The sequence below is a fragment of the Acomys minous genome (assembly GCF_964271855.1).
Source record: "Acomys minous genome assembly, chromosome: 18".
In the NCBI taxonomy this organism is placed as follows: domain Eukaryota; kingdom Metazoa; phylum Chordata; class Mammalia; order Rodentia; family Muridae; genus Acomys; species Acomys minous.
This window is the reverse complement of record NC_140501.1, coordinates 25,069,531-25,095,283: the sequence shown is the minus strand read 5'-3', so window position 1 is coordinate 25,095,283 and position 25,753 is coordinate 25,069,531.

The following is a 25,753-nucleotide window of genomic DNA, read 5'->3' as shown; positions in this document are numbered from 1 at the left end:
TCACTTCTATTGTAGATGAGATATCTTAGTACATAGCCAGCCTAGGGTTGTTTTTAAACTAATTTTTATGAAAATCAAAATCACAGCTTAATATCTTTTGAAATAAATACATGGCTAACTTGTGATTACAAATTAAATTCCTTCCATGTTAATTTATCTGAGTTTCATACAAGGACAGATGGAACTGATGTGAAATAGTCTTTACGGAAGACTGGTACCTAAGGAAATCTAAACCCTCTGAAGCAGAACAATGATTGCCAAAATTATCCTACTTGGAGTTAGTTATAATTAATTTTAGTGAGTGAGTTGCTTACTTTCCTGTTTACCTTTTGTTAAATGTTATTACATGTTGTTCACAACTGAGGTGTGTAGTATTGGTTAAGATTTACTCAAACAAAATAGGATTTGATAAACCATACTGTTCTGATAGAAAATGAGGTCTTAAGTATTTCCTTTATGCCTTTCCATTTTTGTCCTACTATGTAAAGCTACCATGCTGTTTTTCACAAAATGTCACATGATTGGTACATGTTATGAATAGAGAATCGTGCTTACCCACAGCTTAATAAACTAAGTATCAGGAAAAAGTCTCTGATAAAAGTTTACTGAGTACAGGAAAAATAAACTAGAAAAATTAAAGTCTCTAAATCACATAATCTCAGAACTACTGAAGAGATTAGTGATACTTCAATAAGATAATTCTTGGCCTAAACCAAACATTTGTTCACAAAATAAATTATTGCCGTGGGTTTGAAGAGCGTAACTGTAACTTTTAATATACAATTTTATTTGGAATCAAACAGAAACAATAAAAACTTAGTAATTTACAAGAACTTCAAAATTAGTCGATTTGATTCAAACTGGATTTATTGCAAATGCCTTCTCTGTGTGTGTGTGTGTGTTTTGTTTATTTTGTTTGTTCATATTATAAATAACAATGTACTTAATTTCTATTAAGACAATAAATAGTAATTTTATTTATTGAAGAGTGTAGACTAGATTGGCTTAGATTATTGTATAATATAAACTTAAAGCTCAATATAAAATTAATAATTAATTATACGCTCAAAATCATAACAACAATAAACTAATGTGATATATAGTAAAACAAAACTTCAAGTTTCTTTCTGGATATTACTTTACTTTACTTTCCATGTAGATGGATGAGTGTCTTATGGGATTCTTTCGCTGTTGCAGATTATTCTTTCAGATGGAAGTATATGCTATTGAGAATGTAAACATTTTATGATTGAAAAGTAAGGCTATTATTTCTGCTACCCATTGTAATATCAACAATAAAAAGAAGTTATTAATAAATAGAAGCAATTCTTAGATCCAAGGTTTCTGACTTTTCATTATATTTTCTAGATTGTTCTATCTGATTTTCACTGGAAATGGGAAAAAAATCTATTTTGATTTCGATTTAGAAGTGCTTGCTTTCTTTGAGTAGTACTTACAGAGAGAGTATTTATATAGAGAGCTATAGAGTAGCCAATACTATTATGGTAGCATATTTATTAGGCAAAAATATAGAAATTGGGAAGTTTAAGAGGGAAGATGCTTTTAAAAACAATTTTATCTAATGTTTTGAATTATAAAATATTGTATACAATTTAAAAATAAATAATTTTAATATATATATTTGGAAAATTCCTTGAAGCATTTAGTAATGCTGCTTTCTGGGTACAAATATATACTGTATACCTAATTTTATACCATTTAAATATTTATGTTTTGTGATGTGTTCACAAAGTGATACATACAGAAAATAAACATTGTAGGCAATTTTAAACCCAAGTACATAAAAGAAATGAAGTTGTTGAAAATTGTATTATGATGAAAATATTTTCGTTTTTAAATATTTTTAATTTACAATCATGTGTTTGTTTTAATAAGAAACATGTATTTGTATTATAGTGATAAAGCAATGTCAATTTATGTAAAGAGAATTAGAGGTAATTTAACAAGAGTCCACAGTAGAATTCAAGAATACTGTAACTGATTATTTATAATAAATAATTTAGCCACTAACACTAAATGCAAGATTATTTTAGTTATATAAAATATTTTATAGTTAACTGTTTTTCTCAATTAAATACCTTTTATTTTTTACATATATATTTATATTATTAAACATATATGCAATATACTACCTATAGTAAGAAGAACCATAGCACAATCAGGAATTATATAAATGTTCCATTCTTAGTATTTTAGATATTTGTATTTGACAGAATCGAAGAAAACATATTTGCTATTTTGGTGCTTCTAAATTCTGAATATAAATTAATATTTATCACATTTCATCATTATCAACGTAAAACATCTGTCTAGACCTAAAAAACATCGTAATCCCTAAACAACTAAGCTTAATTGTAAAACTAGACTATCAGGTATTCAACCCCATTAGAGATTTGAAAAGGAATAAAATTGGTTACCTGAGTCTTTTGGGAGTACAAGTTAGTAACTTTCCAAATGAGGTAACAGAGAGAGTTTGCTATGTGAATAATCACCCAAAATTCTCTATAACATTGGAATTCTCTCTTCAGCCTTCTGGCCCAATATAGCTGACAGACATATTTGTGAGGCAGCAGCTATTGAGGACTAGCTTACTCTGTCTTGGCAGAGTTTGGCCATCAACTCTGTCTGTATCCAATCTTGCACTTTCTTAGGCAGAATTCTGTCTGTGGCAGACATGAGGACATTTTGCCCAGTTGCTTGTTTGCCACATTTGAAGCCATCTCCATAAGGAGGTTCTTAGATGTTCATCATCCTCCTTGAGGTAGGCTGGTTGTTGCCAGGATTTAACCTGTCTCATTATCAGTGAATCTGTAAAATAATTTTAAAAAATTAAATGCCATACGCTGTATGTCTCTGATATGTTTTAAGACCTTATCTAACTATTTTACCGTTTCTTTCCATAGAATCATATATCCAGTGCACCTATTATATATATATTCTTGTGATAAAAAATAGACTACTAGTTGATATGACCATGATTTGATCAACTAACAAATAACTTCTATAACTTATTTATCCTAAACAGCCTGCAATAGTACTTTCTTTCTTTCTTTCTTTCTTTCTTTCTTTCTTTCTTTCTTTCTTTTTTTTTTTTTGACTGTTCAGGTGAGCAATGTGTTTTATTTTATTTTATTTAAAAAAAATTTTTTTTAGGTTATTCTTGTTACATCTCAATTGTTATCCCATTCCTGGTATCCTCCCATTCTTCACTTCCTCCCATTTCCCCTTATTCCCCTCCCCTATGACTGTGATTGAGGGGGACCTCCTCCCCCTGTATATGCTCATAGGGTATCAAGTCTCCTCTTGGTAGCCTGCTATCCTTCCTCTGAGTGCCACCAGGTCTCCCCCTCCAGGAGACATGGTCAAATATGAGGCCTACAAGTCTGACAAAAGTCAAATATGTAATAAGGGTAATAATGTAAACTACCTCAACACCTTTAAGTGCAGTACCCTCAGTGCCTAACAATGTCTGGTAGAACCAAGCTTTTGAAGTCTTATTACGTCTAAAATTGCCAGCCCACATTTGATCGTGATGGTAGGGAGGAAGTCATTCCCTGCCGTGATGTGGTCATACGGACAAGTTACTCATGCTCAAGTGAAACAGTTTTATACTCACTCCTACATGGGCATGTGGTTAAGTCCAGCTGATAACAAAGTAAAATCACAGACACCCCAAATGTCAGGAAAGTAGAATAGTGACTTGAAATGACAGGGTGACCGAGTGTGAGAAGATGACGACGAAGGGAAGGATTGTGAGCATGGCCAGGATATATTGCACACGTCTTTTAAACTGTCAAATGATAAGTTGATATTAAAAATATTTTACCAGAATCAAGGATCTAAGACATAAACTTTTGGTTTATTTTCAAAACTTATTGAAACCACAGTGTATATACATACCATAAATTATACTTTTAAAGACATTGAATGCCTGCTAAATACATACATATATGTATTTCATGTAAATTATTATATAATGTTGTTATTGAACATAAAACATATTAATGTGAGATAAACATCATATGTGCAGGCCAAATTATGTCAAATTATTTCTTACTCTGATTAATTTTAAGGATTTTTGTTATGTTATTTACTTGTACTTGTCTTTCAACATTTTTGATAATATACATATGTATATGTTGTAATATGTAAAGATTAGTTCAGTATCAAGATGGCCTGTAATTTTAATAGTCAATTAACTCTTATTATGAAGCCAGCAGGGAAATGTTTTTAACATGGATCCTTTTACCTTAGGCTATCATATAAGCTAAAATATACTTTAGAAGAAGAATAGAACTAGACCTAGTTAATAAGCATTTCCAAGGACCATGAAAGCAATTAAAATGTTTATAGATCATGTTTCATGTAATTAAGGTGCTATTCATTTTATTCTGGGAGAAGTCTTTATTATAAATACCACACACTCATCATATACTATATTAATAAGGTTTTTTTATTCCTTTCTAGTTCTATGAAACAACTTTATGTTACAAAATCAACCAGAGTTTCCATGATTAAGAGGGTATTCTTAATGAGTGCTTTATTTCATTTTATATTAATGTTGATTTTAAAATATACCTACCTATGGGGCCATCTGTCTCTTACTTTTTCTGTTTCCTAAGTTCTGTAGTCATATGTTTCATCCAAAACAAGTTTTATTCAAAGTAATTGGGAAGGAACTGTTTAAAAACTAAAAATTGAGAACTTGTCATGGGCTCATTTTTTTTTTGCCCGTTATCTATATCATGTTAAGTCCAAAATAAGTGAGTAGGTCATAAATTTCCTTTTCTTGACAGGAAAACAATCTCAAGTTGTTCCATGACTCATATTTTTGAGCATTTAGGATTTTCACTAATGCAGCTGCAATATTCTTTTGAATATATGACTTTCATATCACCTTAGAACATACTAAAATCAATTAAACAATAAGTATATTCTCATTTACAAAAGAAATCAATCAAATGTCATTTTTGATTGATTATTCTTACTTGGAGTGGTATTTCATCTACGAATTTATTAAATATTTTTCAACTAGTAGAAAATGGAATATGAATTTGAAATGATGTCCAGTAGTACATGGACAAAAAATTCCAGTCCTCTTTCAGCCACTTGGTGGATAGTTCCTCAGATAATATCCTAAAACCTACCATGCTATCAAAGACAAATGTTTTAGCAAAAATTGAATCTAAAATATATACCCCTGGTCATTTAAGCTAACAATGTATGCATTGTTTCATTAGCAAAACCAATGTTTTATTTTTCAATGTAAAGCATAAATTACTTGGTGTGAGAAATCTGTGTTGGTCAAGTCACCTAACTTGAATTTCAAATCCATTCCACAGATTAATGTCAGCTCACATTGTTTCAAATAAACATAAAATAAGGCATCCCATTATAATCCTGCGATGAAGCCCTCTTTCACAGAAGTGGCATGATAAGTTTATTTTTACAGAGGTAAAGGTAATTCCATTATTAGTGATTATTAAAGGCAGTTGTGAAGAAAAATGAATAATGTTTGACCAATATTACTATTCCTAACGGTTTTACGCCTTTACTGTAGACTCAATTTTCCTAACTAATATATTTTATTACGAACTTATTAACCGGGTGTACGACACTTATTACCTGACTAACTGAAGCCATAGGAGAAACAGATTAAAAAAATACAATAACAAAACCATAAGGATATCAGTTCCTAGGAACAACTCTCCTGGCATAATCAGCAGGATTTCTTCTGCTGGAACTTGGAGTAATCAGAACTTAGAAACTCAGCAGGAGCCCGGAGCCCTGAAGCCTTCCTTTGAGTGGTTCCCTTTAGGAGCATCTCAAAGTGGAGCAATGAACAGCCAAAACTATCCCAAGTCTCCGAACGCCCCGCCTCTTGTTTCTGGCTCACTTACATATCTCCTCCCAGAGTCTGTTCATGGATGTTTTCAGCTGGCAACAATCAAGCTCCCGCAAGTGGATTAACATCACCTGTTCTCTCACAAGACCATTCCCCATCCCACACTTGGGATCATCCCAAACCTTGGGATAATGCCGAACCTTGGGATACACGTTTATCTCTCCTTCACTTTACTCTCCTGTAACAAGCACCTGCCATTCCTCATGTTTGATATGTAAAGAATCTGTACTTATTGAGAAAATGCTTCTGTTTAGACTGTAGCAACCTCAAACACAGAGGAACAACATAAAAAGCATTTCCTTTAATGCATCTCATTTTCACCTTTTAATCTAAACTAATTTAAAAATATAATTTCTATATATGATGTGTTTATACCTTCTAGTATGGATCATGAAGAATTATACTAACATACAAACTAGGAGATGTATTTTAAAATCATAATTAAATAGGTACATATAAAAAGCTCTCACAAATACATTGAAAGTAATTAAATAGGTAAATATTATCTCCCTGATTAAAAACGTTCTGCCATTTTCTTGTGGATAAATTTAGTTAAAATTAAATATAAATTTAAAAATAAATTAAATTTCTTGTAAATAAAATTTTAAGTGGCACACAGCAGTGAAAAGAAGCCTCAAGAACAGAAAGATCTGTACAGAAAGATCTAAAGTAAAAAGAAATGAAATTAAGAAAACAAATACTGTAACTGAATTTGTGCGATTGCTTCTCATAAGGAGGACACATATTTCTGGTAAATTGTAGTCTGTCTCGAGAGTACATAGATTATTGTAGCTGAAGTGTAAGCGTCAAAAATGAAGTCTGTTTTCCTGTTCTTGGAAAAGCACACACTGACTAGGATTTAATTCCCTACAATTTGAAGTATAATGAAATAAGCTACCAATATCTGTGATATAGGGAATGATTATTGAGACACTGCTATGTGTCCTGGTATGGCAGATGGTGTGATGTACAATATTTTGGTAACATTTGCAGTGATATGTGCACTCTTAATGCTCTTCTCCATTTTACGCGCATAAATTAAAATGAAATCAGAACACTTTTCTCAGTTGTAAAAATTCCTATAGAATGTCGTATATAAAATTTGAAGAAAAATTAGTCTGACTGAAGATTGCTTCATGCTATATTACCAAAAATATAAATATAAGAAATAGATACATATATGGGTATGATGAAGACACCAGTAATCTTAGCACTTAGAGAGGATACACAGGAAGATTGGGAGTTAGAAGCAAGGTTTCCCCTGTATCTCACACAGAATGAAAACAAAAACAGAAGGCAATGTACTGGAGAGAGATGGTGGCTGGTGGTGCTAGTTAAGGTCGAGCTCCTAAAATATCTCTCAGGAGTGAACCATGTAGTCCTTTAACAACTTTCATTAGTTCCAAAAATTCTTATAGAATGTGGTTTGTAGAATTTGCCAAACATAATAATTCATACTGTGCTCTTTATACGTTAGTTAGTAGAGGAAGACTTATGATGCCTGAAGAGAAACAGAGAAAATGGTCAATCAGCAATGATTTCCAGATTTCCAGCTCACTTCACTTAACTGGTATAATTGAAAATCTCAGTGATTTACCCAAATTAAGTGTATTTTTGTGTACGTGTGTGTGTGTGTGTGTGTGTGTGTGTGTGTGTGTGTGTGTGTGGTGTTGCTGTTGCTGTTGCAACTTTAAGTTTAAATTATAATAGGGATCCTGTTTGGTTTTTTCATATGTTGCCTAATGATAGAAACTAAGAAGTTTTGTTACTTTTCATGCTCTGTGCGTACATGTCTGGGATATAAGAAAGCACAAAAATATAAAGCATAGAGCAGAGCTTCTACATTTTATTCTCAAATCTTCAAGTGCTCTGTGCTTTGACTGAACATGCAAAAGACTTTTGTTCCTGGCACAACAGAGGATGGTTTATCAATGATTGACAGGTAAGAAAAAGCTTCAGTGGATAGTAATGCAAACCCAGCTTCAGAGCCCTGATTTCACCTCTCAGTAATGTTTCAAAATTAGATCTCAACATTAAAAATATGTTTAAAGTAGGAACTTTTAACGTTTTCATCCAATATTTTGTTACTTCTAACATTAAACTGGCTTTTCAGAATTATAATAAATTGAAAGAAATCAGCATTATATTAAAATTTTTTGCACTATACTAATAAAATTATATTTTAAAAAACCATGATAATTAATTATATAATTAACCTATCAAGAACAAGGAGGTTGAGAACACACATTAACATTGGTTTTGATGAAGGAAATTGTTTTCTAATCTTTTAAATATATATAAATATAAATCTATAGATTCATAAATCTATAAATCTATAAATCTTTTATATATATATATATATATATATGTGTGTGTGTGTGTGTGTGTGTGTGTGTGTGTGTGTGTGTGTGTGCGTGTGTGTATTTTAGGGATATAAAAAATTTCCTTTTCATAGAATATGTGGAAATTTGAGAATGTATGGCTCCAAACACATTTTTTGGTTAGGTTTTTTTTTATAAAACTCCTTAAAATTATTACAAACTTATTGACTATTTAAATACTTCAACTATTTTTCGAATTATTATATAAGAAATGCATTATCTAGTGTTAAGTATGTAATGATCCCTCTGTGGAAATTATTCATTTTCACAAGCAGGGCTTAATGACACAGAAATAGATATATTTTGATTCAGTCTTGTGCTTGAATGTAAAACACTGGATAACAATAGGCACTTAGTTTTCTATCACATTTCCACTGTAATAAAATGTTATTCTGAAAATCCAACGTGACCTGCAAAGCTCTAGGGGAAGGTGGGTGTGATCTTTTTTCAGTTACTTCATCAGAAACAATATACTCTTTGAATTTCCTCATAGTTCCGTTACTTTCTCTACCAGGAGCTGCAGATGTCTTTCCAGAACCTTAGTCAAGGTATATTTTCTCACCTAGCATACATGTGTGGCGCTGTAACTTGAAAAGACAAGATGCAGTGATTTGATGTAAAAATGGAGATGAAATAAAGAATAATAACAGGAAACTAATGTTGTCTTCAGGTTTTTTTCTTCTGTTTAAATGTGCTATGCTAGGAAGCACCTAAGTTGAAAACTTTTTTAGGAAAAATATCTCAGTCGAAAGGTATGAGAAAAATTGGAAATTAAACCTTAAAAAAATGTTTAATACTTTAAACATCAGCTAACAGTAAATGGGTGAATAAGAGGCAGTCAAGGCGCAGAGTGTAGCCTCTGATTCATCTCTAATCTTTTGACAATTTAAAACATGTGGCAGAAAATAACAGGAAATTAATTTCTTCCCTTTACAAATTAAGAAGAATTTATGCAGCTTAGGAAAAATACCAAAAAGATTCTAGTAAAATATAGTTTGAGCATAATGCAAACACTATGCTGTTATTGAAATTGTACTGATAGAGTTCCTAACCTTGCATGTAATATTGCGCTTCAGAACAAAGTGTACGAGTGTAAATGTGAAAAAAAAAAGCTTTATTCATGTTTATGTCAAGTGTTTTGTTGGGAAAGTGTACTATACAGAACAATTAACTTAAAAGGATCAAATCCATGTGGAAAGAAGACTGAAGAGAATGCAAGGAAGGAAATGTTTTGCAGACTTACTGCATTTAAATTAATAAAATCTCATTAGGTTTTATGTTTGCCAATAACGGCTGGAAAAGTTACCATACATTGTAGAAACAATTACCCAAATCTTCACTGTCTCATTAGGTCTGTCATACTGTTTTCATTATAATACATTAGACTTTGCAAGTGAGCCTTCAGTAATGACATATTGTTCCAATTCTCCTTTCAGCAGGCTCTAAGACATTTTAGTATTTGTGCTATAAGCCAGCAGGTGTCTTCACTTTGCTTTTTCTGAATCAGTTTTATACACAGACCTCCAGACACAGAGTGGAATGTAAAGGGCTTTCAACAACCACATAAAACTGAGTCTGATTAGAGTGAAGCAATACACACTATTTTTATGATTTTTATGGTAATTCAAGACACTAAAAAATGTGCACCTTCGGAGTATATGTCTGCTCTGGTAAGACCTGTTAGTGAAACCTGTATTAATGTAGATAAACCATGCAGTATATAAAGTTTAAAGATTTGCATAACAAATGGAAGACACAGAGCTGATTTGAATATCTAAAGCATTATAAACTTCAATAAGAACAGCCAACACTGTTTGAGCTTTCAAGGCACTTGCATTCAAATGAGAAAGATTTAAAAAGGATACGATTTTTAAAATGCTTTGAAGCTTCCTATTAAAGGTCTTAGGCAGCTCAAGGTTAAAATAAATATTGGATTTAAGGTGGGTGAGAAAAGATTTAGAAGCAATTTAAAGTAGAAATCACTTATCAGTAGACGAGAATGAATGTTTATAGTTAGTGTAATTGTCACCTGACCTTCAGAAAACAAAGACCTGTTCCATGCAAGTCACAAGAGGGAAGAACCCTAGAGCAAGAACAAGACCTCCAAAATGCTCTTCCACGCATCTTTTAGGATTACATATGGCTCAAAATATTTTGCCTAAAAATATATAGGCCCTCCAAAGTGCAGCTGAGTTTAAATGCAGGACACAATCCTGATTAAAATGCACGCCTGCTCATGCATGAAGCAAAATGCTTGCAGTGTCCCTTTTCAAGCCAAAGAAAAGTTCAAAAATGTCACAGTTGTGTACAAATTAGAAAAGCAAAATGCACTGTTCTATGTATAATGATATGTTCTATGCATTCATTGGTATGGTTTGTATATTATTTAACCTTATGATTAAGGATTAAAAGTGAAAACCCAAAGAAAAAATGTTAATATTAAAGAAAATCTAAAATTTTTCTAAAGTCAATTTAGATAGGGATATTTTTGTGTTGCATATGTGCATGAATTTTCTGTACACATCCTTGCTACACTATTCATGTTGTATACTATGGATAATAATGATATCTAAAAAGACACGTGCAGAAAAACAAAAGAGCGTAGGTTTTCCTTCTACACCAAAACTTATGATATAACCACAGTCTTGATTGCCTTTTACTTAGAGGTAGTACACATGCTTACAGTACCATACTCACAAAACATTGCATTGCCTCAGTTTTATAAAAAGACATACCTTACCATCCACTCATAAGTTCCTCTTTCATGAGAAGGAGCTATGATCAGTTCAGTCTTTCACGTTTGTACCACCAGGAGGAGGTACCTGATAAGGTTGACATTGCTTGAATCTGCTGTGCAAGGACATTGGTGACAAGAGTAACTTAGTATTTGCAGGGCTGAAATTCCATGATTATGGACAAATCAGCCATAAATAGCAACTTGTAACAAGAAGTGCTTAAAGATTTAACTATTTCATTACTGATAAAAATGAGAACTGAATCTTAGCTGGTCCTAGATGGAGACATGACATTTTAAACTGCATAAGAAATTATCCACTTTTTAGGCAAAACTCAAAAACAAACATGAATTGGAAAATCAATGAAAATGAAGAATACAAGAACAGATTCTAAAATAAGGTAAAACAGTGCATTAAAGTGTTCAACTATTTAAAATGTAATAAAACCCTGAACATTGCTATATTAATAGAGATTTTTTAAAAAATGTTATCCAGTTGGAGTTTTTAGTTAAACAACAGAGGAGCATCTTGTTTATTTTTAGTTAATCTAAGAGTCTCCACCCTTTTATAAGTCCTTTCACAAACAAGTTTATTTACTGTAAAACAGATGGATTTGTAAATATTGTATAGAATGTGTATGATAATGCTCATTATTATAAATTATTGGCTTCTCCATATAAATGTGCCTATCGATCACCAGACAGGAGAAACACCTCTTAGGGATACTTTATATATATGTGTAGATTACATTTAGATTGTTATCCCCTCACTTGTATCTTCCTGTTCTCCCCCTCCCCCTCCCTCTTTTGCTCCATTTCCCTCCCCTGGACTTTAAAAGCCATATAAACCTTACATAATAATGCAGATTATTAAGGCGGTCTCGTGGGCCATTGCCCACTCACCTATCCTCAGGATGCTTTACTTTACTCAGTTATAAACAAACTCTAATATTTGAACTATATCCCATATATATTCTTTCAATTTTTTGTGTGTTCTCACAGGAAAAAAGAGCCTAGGACATTACAGAGTGAGATCATGGCACCTAAAAGTATATATATTAAGCTGGCAATGTGTGCATTATTATATACACAGTTTATTATAAACAATATTTTGCAAATCCATCTGTTTTTCAGTAAATGCACTTGCTCATGAAAGGATGAATAAAAGGATGGGGCTTTTTAGATAAACTAAAAACTAACACAGGACGCAATAGTTTAAAAAAAACCAGTAGACTAAAACAGCAGAACTAATTGGAATACAGTTTTAATATTTTGACTTTGTGATCCAACCTTAAGCAGGAAAACTCTATCAGCCCACCCAGGATTCAGGGAACATTTCAGAAGAGGGAAGAAAAAAATAGAAGTCATAAAGCATAGGTACGAATGCTTTGTTACAGGTATGATATGGCCTTGACACTTATACGCTTGTAACAGATGTGGTTGCATGCATACAATATAGCTCTTAACATCCAACCACAGGTAGAAATGGAGTCATAGGATGCCAACAAGCTCAGAAGGACCAAATGTGGTAGAAGACTCTTAGGGAACGAAAGTAATTATCTCCTGTGATTTAGCCACTAGTCTGGTACTCATGCCTTGGTGAGTAGTTTTCACTCATGGCCAGCTTATACCATTAGGTCACAAAACAAAAACACAAAAAAGAAAGAAGGAGAGAGAGAGAGAGAGAGAGAGAGAGAGAGAGAGAGAGAGAGAGAGAGAGAGAGAGAAAGCGCAAAATGACATACAAGTAGACTGGGGATTTGATACCAAGAACAAAAGAAAAAGTGTTATTTTTTAACAATAGCGGTAGGGCAATAAAAATAAAATATCAGCTTATATTGAAGAACGCACTCCACTACTCTGTAGCTCAGACCTCAGTATTTACTGGAGGGTGCCCTGTTCATTTGCTTTTATAATGTTTTCCTGTATCTCTTTTGGAATTGTCAGCATCTCATTACATTATTTCACTTACATTATATCTGTAATACAGTGAATTACTCCTTAATGTCAAGTGAGCAAAAGTTAGAAATAAATATTAAGCTGAAAGGCAATGAAAAAGAAAATTACAAATCCAGTCTCCAAAATAAGGGAAACAGTGTACTAAAGTGGTTTCTGACTACTTATATCATTATAACCCATTCTAAATGTTGCTGAATTTTTAAGAACACTTAATTTTAGGTCTGTCAAGTTCTACAATCTGGTTGTTTTTTTTTCTCTTCTTGATTGCCGCTGAGCTCTTAGGGGAAAAACTAGATTCCTCTGGGGATTTCAACCACTTTGTTTTAATTAGGTGTTTTTTTAATGGACTTTTACTTTTAGAATTAGCAAATGTGAATCATTTAATGAAATATACAAATTCTATCATCTCTCAGTTACTCACAGGAACAGGCAGAGAAGCTGCACTTCTGTGCATATGTAATTCCAGGAAAAAAGGAGGACCCGAATACAATCATATTTAACTTTGGAACAGACAGTATTTGTTTCCAGTCAGTGAGCCCTTCTTCATGTTTTTTCTTTTAGTTTCAAGTACAACCAGTTGCCACTTATTTAGTGCACATCAAGGAAAAAGAGGAACCCATACTGTGTATCATAAAAAGAATAAAGAATGTATATTATAACTCTACTGATAAGATTTTACAAACAAGTAACCATTAATAAAAAAAAATCATAGCCATATTTAATCACAAAGTTCTTTGTATGTTTTAAAATGTTTCTTTAGCAATTATAAAACTATAAGTAATAAACTATTGAATTATTTAACGAATCTTTTTATATTTCTTTGACCAAATTTTTTCAGATTATCATACAATGATTATACTCCTCATTTTTAAGAAAGATGCATTTTAAGCTTAAGTGTCTCCAGAATCTCTTGCCTACAGCACTCTGTAACCGGGCCAATGAAGAGTCGATGCACAGAAGAAAAGCAAACACAACCCAAAGCAATCTTATTTTATGATGTTCAAAAGACCACTTTTAATACAACTTTGTTTTTTTGGAGTCAGTTCCAACAAATGCAATTTTCTTCAGGGCTATTGTTCAAACTGATGACCCACATACATACACACATGGCCACCTGAAGGGGGAATCCAGGAAAATGTGAAGATACTCCCACAGAAATAGCACTAGATGAATGGAGCCTTTTATCATCTGATCTATACTCCTACCAAAATGAAAGGGCAAAGCATCTCTGAAAATTTGTAGAGCAGTCACACATTCCAGAGATGCTTAACAGACCTCTATATCCTACTGACTTGTGATTGCAAACAAGTCAAAGGCTCACATTATGAACAGTATCACCAGAAAACAGTAAACTTCATGATATAAATGTCAGCATGACATGATGTATTAGTGTGCCACCCCCAAATATTATTCCTTAGATGTTGTGGCAGAAAATGTTCACTTCAGCAAAATATATAGAGACTTCTGACCTTTGGAATTTAACATACCACAGGGGACACTACCAAGTAACTATGAAAAAAAATTAACAAACTCTGGATTAGAAGCTCCAGTACTAAAAAGGCCTTAAATAAATGAAATGGCCCAGGGTTTTGGTGAGTTACACATTTTGGAGACTCTGTAAGAGAACTGTAACATAACTCATTATAGCTCTGGGCACTAATAAGTTACGAGGCACTCACATGTATGAGATAAACCCCATAACTTACAGAAACCTATATCATTCCTTCATTATATCTAGGGACATGTGGAATAGCTGAAATTCAGCTCAAAACCCCAAAGTTCAGTAATAAAAGTGAATAGATCAGCACATCTATTGATTTTGCTGTCTTTTTTGTGCTTTTTGTTATCCCACTCCCCTTTAACATCTGAAAGATTCCAGCATTTTTCTTCCGAGTTCCTTCCATTTTGGCATTTTAGGTATGCTGGCAAACATCAAAATAAACTAGGTTTCTGCTTCACTCTCCTCTCAAGAGTAATTATTTCAGTCAGTCAAGTCTTAGGCAGTTTCTTCTTATACTAAACAAAATGTATTGCCTTATTTCCAAGGCTGAACATTGGCAACAAATTCAGTATCATCATGTACAGTGATAAATGAACAGAACTGTGAGAAAATGCAGTGTATTTTAATAAAAACACATTCAGGCTGAGTTTCTTTGAATACTGAAGAACTTAGGAAGCAGACTAGGAGAAAATACTATGAAAGTGACCCGTATGGGTGTCTGATAAGAACAGGTTAAGTGCTTAATTTCCGTTCAAAATAGAAGGGCTGCAAGAGAGGAGTATTCATATTTTCCCACCGTGGGATTACCTGAGTAACCAGTGTAGCACAAAGAATCTTTGAACCCATGTTGCCGAGGATGGTGACTCATTCATTGTCAAGTATCTTAAAGCTGACACGGATTTTTCACAAATTATGACAGAATCAAAACATCACATTCTATAGCTTCATATTTTAGGTATTAATTAAAAGAACAAACACTGACAGCAAAATCGTCAAGATGTTAATTGCCGAACATTAGCCATTCAATAATGTTTATCTATGATGGTGCTTAAGTACTTTTTTATATCTCAGGAATTATTTACATTGCCAGTGGCATTATCTTCACAAAAGGATTTTTCTTTTTAGTAATCTTTGTATATCTAAAGGACAAGAATAATAATAAAAACTCTGAAATAGGGAGGAAAAAGAAACACAGGAGTAGGCATAGCAGCGGTCTATCTCAGTTTAAGCCTGCTCCTTTGGCCTTAGTATTAGTGATATCCACTTTCACTGTCATCCAGAATCTGCGTTGGCTAACAAAGTGTATGATTATACTGGTTTGTAAATCACCATGCCATCACACGGCAGAGATCTCTCCTTACCCTCAGTTCACGACTTTCAGCTCAAGTTATAAATTTTGGCCATCAATTAATATTTAATCACTCTTGGTCAGGTAATCCGGCTTTGAGTGTTATTTGTGGCATGTTTCATTAGTTTGACCGGGATGAAGATAGTGTCATAAGCATTTAGAAATTGCAGCATAAAAATAAGAGAGATCATTACAACTTTTAATCAAATAGCCAGACTTCTTTGTGAGGGGGAAGACACAGACTAATTTTATCATTTACTCATCCAGCCACTGTTCATAGAAATGTTTATGCGCTGCTACAGATAATGGAGAAGTGGATCTAATTGAAATCTTGGTATTTAATAAAAAATACCGGCTAAATAACATAAAAACTCATAACAAAGTCTATTCTGCTTCTTCACAAGTGTTGGGGCATCCTATTCTGATTTTCTCTGCAACACAACATTAATATACTAGAGTAATATAGGGTTTTGGCACATAATAAATCATACATAAGAGGAAGGAGAGTTTTGTCACAGGAGCTACATGATAATCTTCATATAGTCTAAAGTATTTGAAGCAGAGCCTCTTCTTTTCATTGATTGTTTGATTTCCATAACAGATCACTGACAAGGATGGTGTGGGTGCAGACTCAGCTTTTCATAGTAATACACAAGCATAACCTGCCCCAATGTGTATGAGGTTAGATATTCCCCAGGTTTACTCATTAATTACCAGCATTCAAAACAGATTTTTCTCTCAATTGTGTGTTACAATTATTGTCCCAAAATAAATCATTCCTTTTATTGTACTTTCCATTGTGTGTGTGTGTGTGTGTGTGTGTGTGTGTGTGTGTGTATTTAAATTAAATTGTGGCAGTAACCTCAACTACAAAATATCTTATTTTCTGTTTCTTTGTGATGGTCCAGAACATTACTAATAAACTATAAAAACAGAAAAATTTTATTCCCTCACATACCATTGCTTGTGAATACGACACTTTTCTCACTTGGAAGTCCTTCTCTGTAAAGTCTCTGTATCAAGATTACAGCTTTTAATTCATTTTCCTTTCAAATCACAGGTTAGCTCTTTAAAGAAGAGTATAAAACAGGCACCGTACACAACCTATGTGAACAGTTATCCAATAGCTTCTCCAGACATGACTCACAGTGTGCAATACCACACATGGGCTTCTGTTCTGTTCATGCGCCATCAGCTTGTCCTGTCACGTCACAAAGCACCCTGTTCTTTGAGAAAAAGGATTGTTGTCATCCATGTATTGCTCCTGCCTTGCATCAAATCAAAGAATACTTTTCCTTCTCCTTTGGGGATGCATCACATTTTGTATGAGTATGCTTTCAAGCTTGAAGCAATCCTCCTGCCCCAAAGCAGCAACTACAGGAACCACCAAGCTAACACAAGTTATAAGAAGCAAAATAAAATAAAAGTACTATAAAAATGAAATGTGGTTTTTTTTTTCTTTTTGGTAACATGGGTCTTAGAATGAAACAGTAAAATTTCCAGAGAGAGAGAGAGAGAGAGAGAGAGAGAGAGAGAGAGAGAGAGAGAGACACAGACTAGAATGATAAAGGAAAACTTTTATATAATATTTTGCACACTATGGCAGCACAGAACTGTCTTCACAAATCTTGTCTTCAGTCAATGCAGGGTACCTAATCTTCTCTCTCTCTCTCTCTCTCTCTCTCTCTCTCTCTCTCTCTCTCTCTCTCTCTCTTAACACAGGCACTGCACCTGCCCAGTTATCCTTTCTCACTTAAGTCAGAAGCACAGCTGCAGTGGTGTCCATGACAGTTAAATGGATGAGACACAATATTGGTAAGAAAAATATCTGGACAATATGATAAATGATTTTATAATTTTTCAGTGAAAAAGAATAGTTTACCCTCTGGTTAATTTCCTTGTTGCCTCAGGGTTGTTTGAATTTGGATGAGCACTATTACCAATGTCTTTTTCTCCTTTCATCGTCTCTCCAGTCTACTGACAGATGTAAATTTCTTTACAAATGTCAAACAATAAGAGGCTGCTAAGTGGCTAGCAGTTGTTGGACCTTTATTTATAATGCAGTGCACACAGCAAGTAAAAACAATGCTTTTTCTGTTAGAAATATTTCCCTGCTTCCTACAGATGAACATAATACAAATATAGAAGAAACCAAACATTTTTCATATAAAATAAATGCCATTATTGAAGTGTAACACAAATAAAAAAATGTAAGTAACTTGAACTTGGGATTTCAAATGAGTTGTGTACTTTATCATGGGCCTGAGGAATAAATGCGAAGTAAATTAATTTTATTTGCTCATCTTAGTCCTTCTTCCCTAAATTTGCTTCATCAGTAAGAGACCTTTGTAATATATTTGGCTAGTTTAGAAATTGTACAGAGATGTCTTAGAAAGGCACACTCAAAGAACAGCAAACATGTCCGAGACTTCCGCCATTGGTAGAGAAGTTCCTTTTCACCACAGGGAGATAATTACATTCTGATACTTTATAGGTTTTAAATAACTTACACATCATTTTTATTAAAGATACAAAATTAATTGTAATGGTACTTTGCTACCATCATCCAGGAGTAAACACATACCTTAGACTTGGAAATAAGGAAGATGTTCAAACTTGAAATTAAGCAAGAATATTAATCTTTTCCACTGTGTAAATGCAACACAGTTTCTTTATCCATTCTTTGGTTGAGGGACATCTAGGTTTTTTCCAGAGTGAAAATAAGTCTGCTGTGAACATAAATTGAGCAAATGTCCATGTTGTATGTTGGAACTTCTTTCCGGTATATGCCCTCGAGTGAGTCTAGGTCTTGTAGAACTATTCCCAGTTTTCCGATAAAGTGCCAGATTGCTTTCCAAAGTGGTTGTGCAAGTTTGCATCCCCACCAGCACTGGGGATGAGGGAGGCAAAGTGGAACTGGGAGGAGATGAAGGAAGGGGTTACAATACTAAAATGAACATATCAAAATATTTAATTTAAAAAAGAATATTATTCTTAATCTTATTTATAATCATAATGATCTTTGTATAAATGCATTTATTTCCCCAGGCAACATGTGGAAAACATATGACCAAATTTACTGTTATTTTTAGAGTTGTTCAAAATACTAGAAAGAAGTAGAAATCATGAGGATTTTGTCCTGTTTAAGACATATTATTAACAACTAATATTTACTCCTGAATGCTTTTCTGGATTTTCTTAAGAAATACCAGTGTTCTTCAAGAGAGCATCAATTTTGGTAAGATTATGGAACCTGTGCCTGAAGTACCATTTAATGTTGCTTTCTACCAACCTCAAAACTCTGCTAATGCCTTTTTTTTTTTTTTTTTTTTTTTGGTGAACCATGATCAACAAGTCAGGAGAAACAAAAATACACCACCACAATAAAAAACATTTTTAAAATACGGAAATGTTCTACAGGTTTTTTATCATACACATTTTTAAAGTATCAAGTTTTCCTATTCTACTGACATGATCATTGTTTTCTAGTATAGCATTCAGCTCTTCCTTCTATAGTCATCAGATTCCATGTTATATAGTTTATTTTTTCTCTTAAATTTCTTTTTTATATTTACAAGAATCAACTGGTGAAAATAATAGTTTTATCTAACACAATCATTAGTAAGATGCTAAACACAGTCCTGACTAATTGTACAATTCAGAAAATAAATTTATTTTGTTAATCAATTGAAAAATAAAGCTACCTTATTATTTCATTTGCTTCATACATTTTTTGTTATAAAATTTGTCCTTATTTCGTCAAGGAATCTGAAAGAAACCACACCATCTGTTTATATTAAGCAGGTATCTCTTATAATTTCACAGATTTTTAGCATAGTTTGTACACATATTTGAAGTTAATGAAAACATGAGCCCATTTAATTACTATCTGTCTATTTCTGTAGAGAAGGACCTGGAAAACTTACAAATTGTCTATATTGATTCATTATATGTTAAGTGGGGACTTCTGTAAAACACCATTTAATGGTTTATTCCCTCAACTCAGATAAAATATTTTATTTGTTGAGACCTACAAAATTAAGGTCTTTAGACAATGTGATGGAGTGTATATGCACTTCCTGGAAGCCAGGATCATCTATATGACTGATACAGAACAATTGGTCGTGGAAGTGTGCTCTCAAGTCTTACCTCATTATAAAATTATCTTTGGGAACCATATATTTAATTTCCAGTATTTTAGATTTCATTTATTTATAAAATATAAGACCATAAAATATTGATTTTTTATGTATTGTTTTAACATCCAGGTGTCATTTATCATCCTTTCAAGATTTAATTCACCATTAAATTGACAATTATTGAGAATCTGCTATATACATGACTTCATTTACCATTTTGAAAAAAAAAAGATCAGTACCTTAAAGGAATTATGTATGATATACAACTATTCTACAGAATAGATAATCAGTTATATGCTGATAAAGACATTGACACTTAAAATGATTAAGAAAATGAACATGAGACTTGGTGAAGATCCTTTACCAGTCTGTAGGCTGTCGCTTCTTTCTGTTGACAGTGTCTCCTGTCTAACAGAAGCTTCTCAGCCTCATGAGGCCCCATTTATTAATTTTTGACCTTAAGGCCTGGACTGTTGGTGCTCTGTTCAGGAAGTTGTCTCCTGTGCCAATGTGTTCCAGGCTCTTCCCCACTTTTTCTTCTAACCGATTTAGTGGCTCGGGTTTTATGTTGAGGTCTTTGATCCACTTGGACTTGAATTTTGTGCATAGTGACAAATAGGGGTCCAATTGCATTTTCTACATGTAGACATCCAGTTAGACCAGCACCATTTATTGAAGATGCTATCCTTTTTCCATTGAATAGTTTTGGCTTCTTATTTCCAAAATTTGTGGACAATGGATTGAACTATAAATGATCAACATGAGTGAGTTAACCCAGAAGCAGAAAGATTCAAATGGCCTATACTCACTTATAACTGGACACTAGCCCAAGGGGCATGTCCCATGAAAGTCTTCACTTACCAGGAAAGTGGGATAGAAGTGAGGAAATTCTGTTGGGACTCTCAGTGAGAGAAGTATGGGAGAATGGGGAAATAGAAGCATCCAGAAGAGGTTCCTAGAAACCTACAAGAAGAACACTGTCAGCGATTCTGTTCTAACTATGCCCCAATTTTCCCTACAAATATGTAGCTGGTAGGCAGATCAGGCTTCATGTTGGTACCGTAGTAAGAGGAGCAATGCCTTTCTCTGACATGGACTTTTCTGTCAGATTTCAATTACTCCACCCTGGCAGAATTACTTTGCACCCTACAGGGAAAGAGGACACTCTTAGCCCTGATATGACTTGATGAACTGGGGAAGATGGGAAGGAGGGCTCCCCAATATCTGAGGAACAGGCTAGAGGGGTGGAGAAGAAGAGGGGAGAGTAGGACTGGGAAGTGAGGAGGGGTGGGGCTACAACCAGAATGTAAAGTGAATGAATGAATGAATAAATAAATAGCTAAATGAAGAAATGAATAGAGTTTATATATGAAACTGGGTCTTGTAGAAATACAAGTTACCATTTTTTAAAGGTGATCGTGTATAACAGTTTAAGACAGCTGTTTACAATGTCTTATTAGTCCACGTTAGCGCAAGTAAAATATTTCTGCAAAGAGATGCCACCATACACTTAGAGAGGTTTCTAATAATAAAGAGGTATTATAAATTGAAGAAACATAATACTTCTAGCTGTGGCTTGTAAGACACAAACCTCTCCAGTGTGGATTTGCAAAACAACCACTCTCCCTTCCTTACTGAAACACCATGGATTATCTTGCTTTTCTCTTAAAAAATTATTTCCCATGGTTAATTCCTTGATTCCCAGGGCCAGAAGTAACTCTGGGAGTAAATTTAAAACACACACACACACACACACACACACACACACACACACACTTTTTAAAATTGTATGTTGTGCTGTGAATAATTGTAATTTCAATATATCATCATGTCAATAGGTGTTTGGATCCATTGGTCTCTGCTTCAGAGACTCTTTCTGGAATGTAATGATGCCTTTGAATATGAATAATTTGGAACAAATGAATAGAACTTATTTATATTGGTGCTTAGATGAGGCTCACAACAGACAACCATGTAGCTAATTATATTTTGTTAATTTATGCTTAGAACTGACTTTTAACTTCATCAGGAAAACTTTATTTTCCATCTGTATTTATTTATATTTTCTCTCTGCTAATTATTGCTAGAAAGAATGTGACACTTGTTTTTCATGATCTTATTTAAAGAATATTTGGGCTGCTTCCTTAATTTGTATGACTTTCTTTTAACCTTCCATCATGGGTGAATATTCTTATTATTTTAAAAATATATTTTATTAATTTATTCATATTACATCTAAATTGTTATCCCATCCCTTGTATCCTCCCATTCCTCCCTCCCTCCCTCACATTTCCCCCTTACTCCCCTCCCCTATGACTGTGAGTGAGGGGGACCTCCTCCCCCTGTATATGCTCATAGGGTATCAAGTCTTTTCTTGGTAGCCTGCCACCTTTCCTTGAGTGCCTTTTGAAGGCCTTTTTTTCTCTTTTTGTTAATATGATTTATATTCTGACACTAGATTTGCATTTTTTGCATTAGCTTCTATTAGATTGATAAAAAATTTGTATGTATAGACAGTAATATATGAAAATGTTGATGTATGCTCTATTTTAGTGACTTTTTCATTATGGCAATTGAAATATTGTTTCCTCTCATTCTAACAAATTACAAGTATTTTAAAAACACTATATATGAAGGAATAAACATGATAAAGAACTAATGAACTGGGAAATAACATGTAAATTCCATTGTTTTTTTAAGGTTTGTCTGTTTAGAAAACAAACTTCAGTTTTAAGTATAAAAATAGAACCAATAATTATGAGTATCGATGCAATAAAACATTAAATAGCCAATCAAAATAAGTATTGAAAAACATTACTACTTGTGCAAGACATGAACTTCTTTGAATTTTATTGACTATAACAATAATAGTTGACACATTTTTGTATAGAGAGAATAGTAGGTGATTTTTTAAAACAAGGGTTATTTTTCACCTTTCCTATTTATGCTATAAATCGAGTATAGAAGTAATGCTATATATTATTGTTCCCAACTGATTATAGACTGATATGTCTTGTGCCTTTTAATGATTATAATATTCCATGAACACTAACATTAATAAAAATACTGTAAAGAAGTATTTATTTCAATAAAAATCTCAGTCAGTAATATAAATAGAAGGTGTATACAGTCAAAGTTCCATGCAAAAGCAAATTTGCCATGGCTTTATTTTTTATAATTCTTGAAAGATGTCTATTTATAAAACATAATGCTAATTGTTGACATTTGTTCATGAGCTTAGTTACTTTGTGGAAAATTCAACGGTAACGTCTTTATAATGGAGGTTTATTTTAATTTTTATAAGAACATGGTGTGTGTGATGCCTTAGACATAGCATGCAGACCTGATCTTATACAGCAGGAGAATTTGGATATAAGTCATTAAAAAGGAAAAAAAAATCTGCTAATTTCCAGTCTTCCAAGTCTCGTGGTTTATCTGTTTGTTATGCTATATGTAACATCACCAAATCACTGCAAATCACTATAGCATTAAAAAATAATTCTCAAGCTGCTTCCAAGAAGTAACTCTTGACTTTGAAGGAATGCAAGAAAAAAATATAAAAATGAAAACTGAAATTAAACAATCATAAATGCTTTAGAAAAGCTTTACGTACCCATGTCAAATGGTGATTCTAATACAGTGACTGAAATGGGCCAATTACATGAGGCCATTTTGAAGTGCTGTTTTTCCCCATGCTCCTTCAATTCTTCAGAGTCTGCGGTTATGACCAACACCAGATACTATTAAGGAGTCTTCAAGCGTGTAAAATAATATGATTTCACAATGATTACATATTCACTCTACAGCTGGCTGAGTTTTTACATCTCCATTTGTCATTGACGATTGTGTCCAATTAAATGATTAGCTTTTAAAAACTGCTGCACATTATGAGAGTGAACTTGTGTTCCATTGCACTGAGTGATGCAGAAACAAACTCATTACAGCATGTAATTCACCCATATTAAATAACAAACAGATGGCTGCTGTAAATGAGAGCTCCTTTTTCTCTTCAAAAGTGCCAGGAAAAAGGTGTTTTTATTTATCTTTGTTTCCAGCTTCTTTCTGTTTTCTTGACAAGTGGGCAGCTGGTTGCTGAGGTTTTCAATTGGTGTAGAAGAATGAAAAGCCTGTTTCCATTAATTTCACCATAAAATAAGTCTTTGAATCATTTCTGTTATAAATGCAAGTGCAGTAGCAAGCTGCTGCTTGATTAATTCACTTATTATGAAGATTTCATCTTTTATAAGAGGGCCTGCAGGTAATTTATCTTGTTTAGTAAGATTAGAAAAATGTAATTATCTTGATACCTTTGGACCCCTCTCATTTTAATTGTGTTCCCATAAATTTCAAACATAAAGATGGGATTTTTTTTGCCCACAAATGTTCCAACATGTGGTCAAAAATGTGCTGTAATATCTGCATAGAAATTTGTCAAGTAAAATACATTAAGACTGTACTAATACAGGAATGCATACAAATAAAATCAGCCACAACCATGCACAAATAAATATGTGTATTTTCTGAACCCCAGTCACCTAACAGCTGGGGTGAGGTAAAGGGAATTGGGATTTGTTAAAAAGATTTTTTAATTATCATGCATAAAGGACACAAGGGAAATGAAGAAATCTGTCTTATTTATACTAATAAAATTAAATTTTTGTTTGTCTTAAGATGTTACACACTCAAATGCATTAACTATAACCATTTACTTCATAGATATTTTCCTATTGCTTTCTCAAAAACTTCTGGTATTTATGGAAAATTAGAGACAGTTTTGATTTTATCTTGATAGTAAAAAAAAAAAACCTAAATTATTCTGAAAACATATCTCTAATAAAGAACGTAAAAGAGCTTTAGACAAATCAAGTCTTGCAAAGTTGGGTTCTCTTTTTGACAGAAGCATAATTCCTTCTCTAATAATTCTTTCAAACTACTGAAGATTGTATGATCAAATATTTTATCTTAAATAAAATATCCAGGTGTGTATCATTATTTTTACATGTTATCATTACCCAAGTTCTGGAAAGCACAATTGTTCTAGGCAGTTTCCTAAAAGTCCACACTTCTGGATTGATTCACTGGCTTGAAAACGGATGCCAAGTTAACAAGGACTTATGTTGAATCCTTAGTAATATCTAAGTGATAGCTATGAATCTTCTCTCATATCATCATTTATTATTGAAGCTCCACTGCACTGACATTGACCTGAATGTTTTCTGTTAGTATCTCAGTGTCCTCTTTGTGGCATAAATTAGAAATTGGGGAGAGTGATTATCTTATCAGGAATATTTTTGCTCATGACTTTTCATACCTTCATTTACTTTAAATACATACATAAGTAAAGTAACATAAACAAAATACATTTTAAGAAAAATGTCTAAATGATTTTTATAAATAAAATTGATACCACAGTCACCCTCAGTCTTTTCATTACAGGACAAACCAAGAACAATTTTGTGAATAGTGTAGGGCAAAAGTTACATCAGAAAAAAAACTGAAATGAGCTCAGCTATCAAGTGTCTTAGAAACTAACTGAGATTCTGATATCCAGTAGGGCACAACTGGATCAGAATTTGAGACAATGTTTTTGGGTTAAGCTTCTGCTGTTATTAAGAAAAAAAAATCACAGAAGCACAAAAACAAAACCAGTGTACTAAAATTAACTCTGTACTTCATTTCTTATTCAGAAGGTTGTCTGTTGTAATTCATTCCCAATTTCAACAAGACTTCATCCAGTCAACCTGCTCTCCTTATCTTAAAAAAAA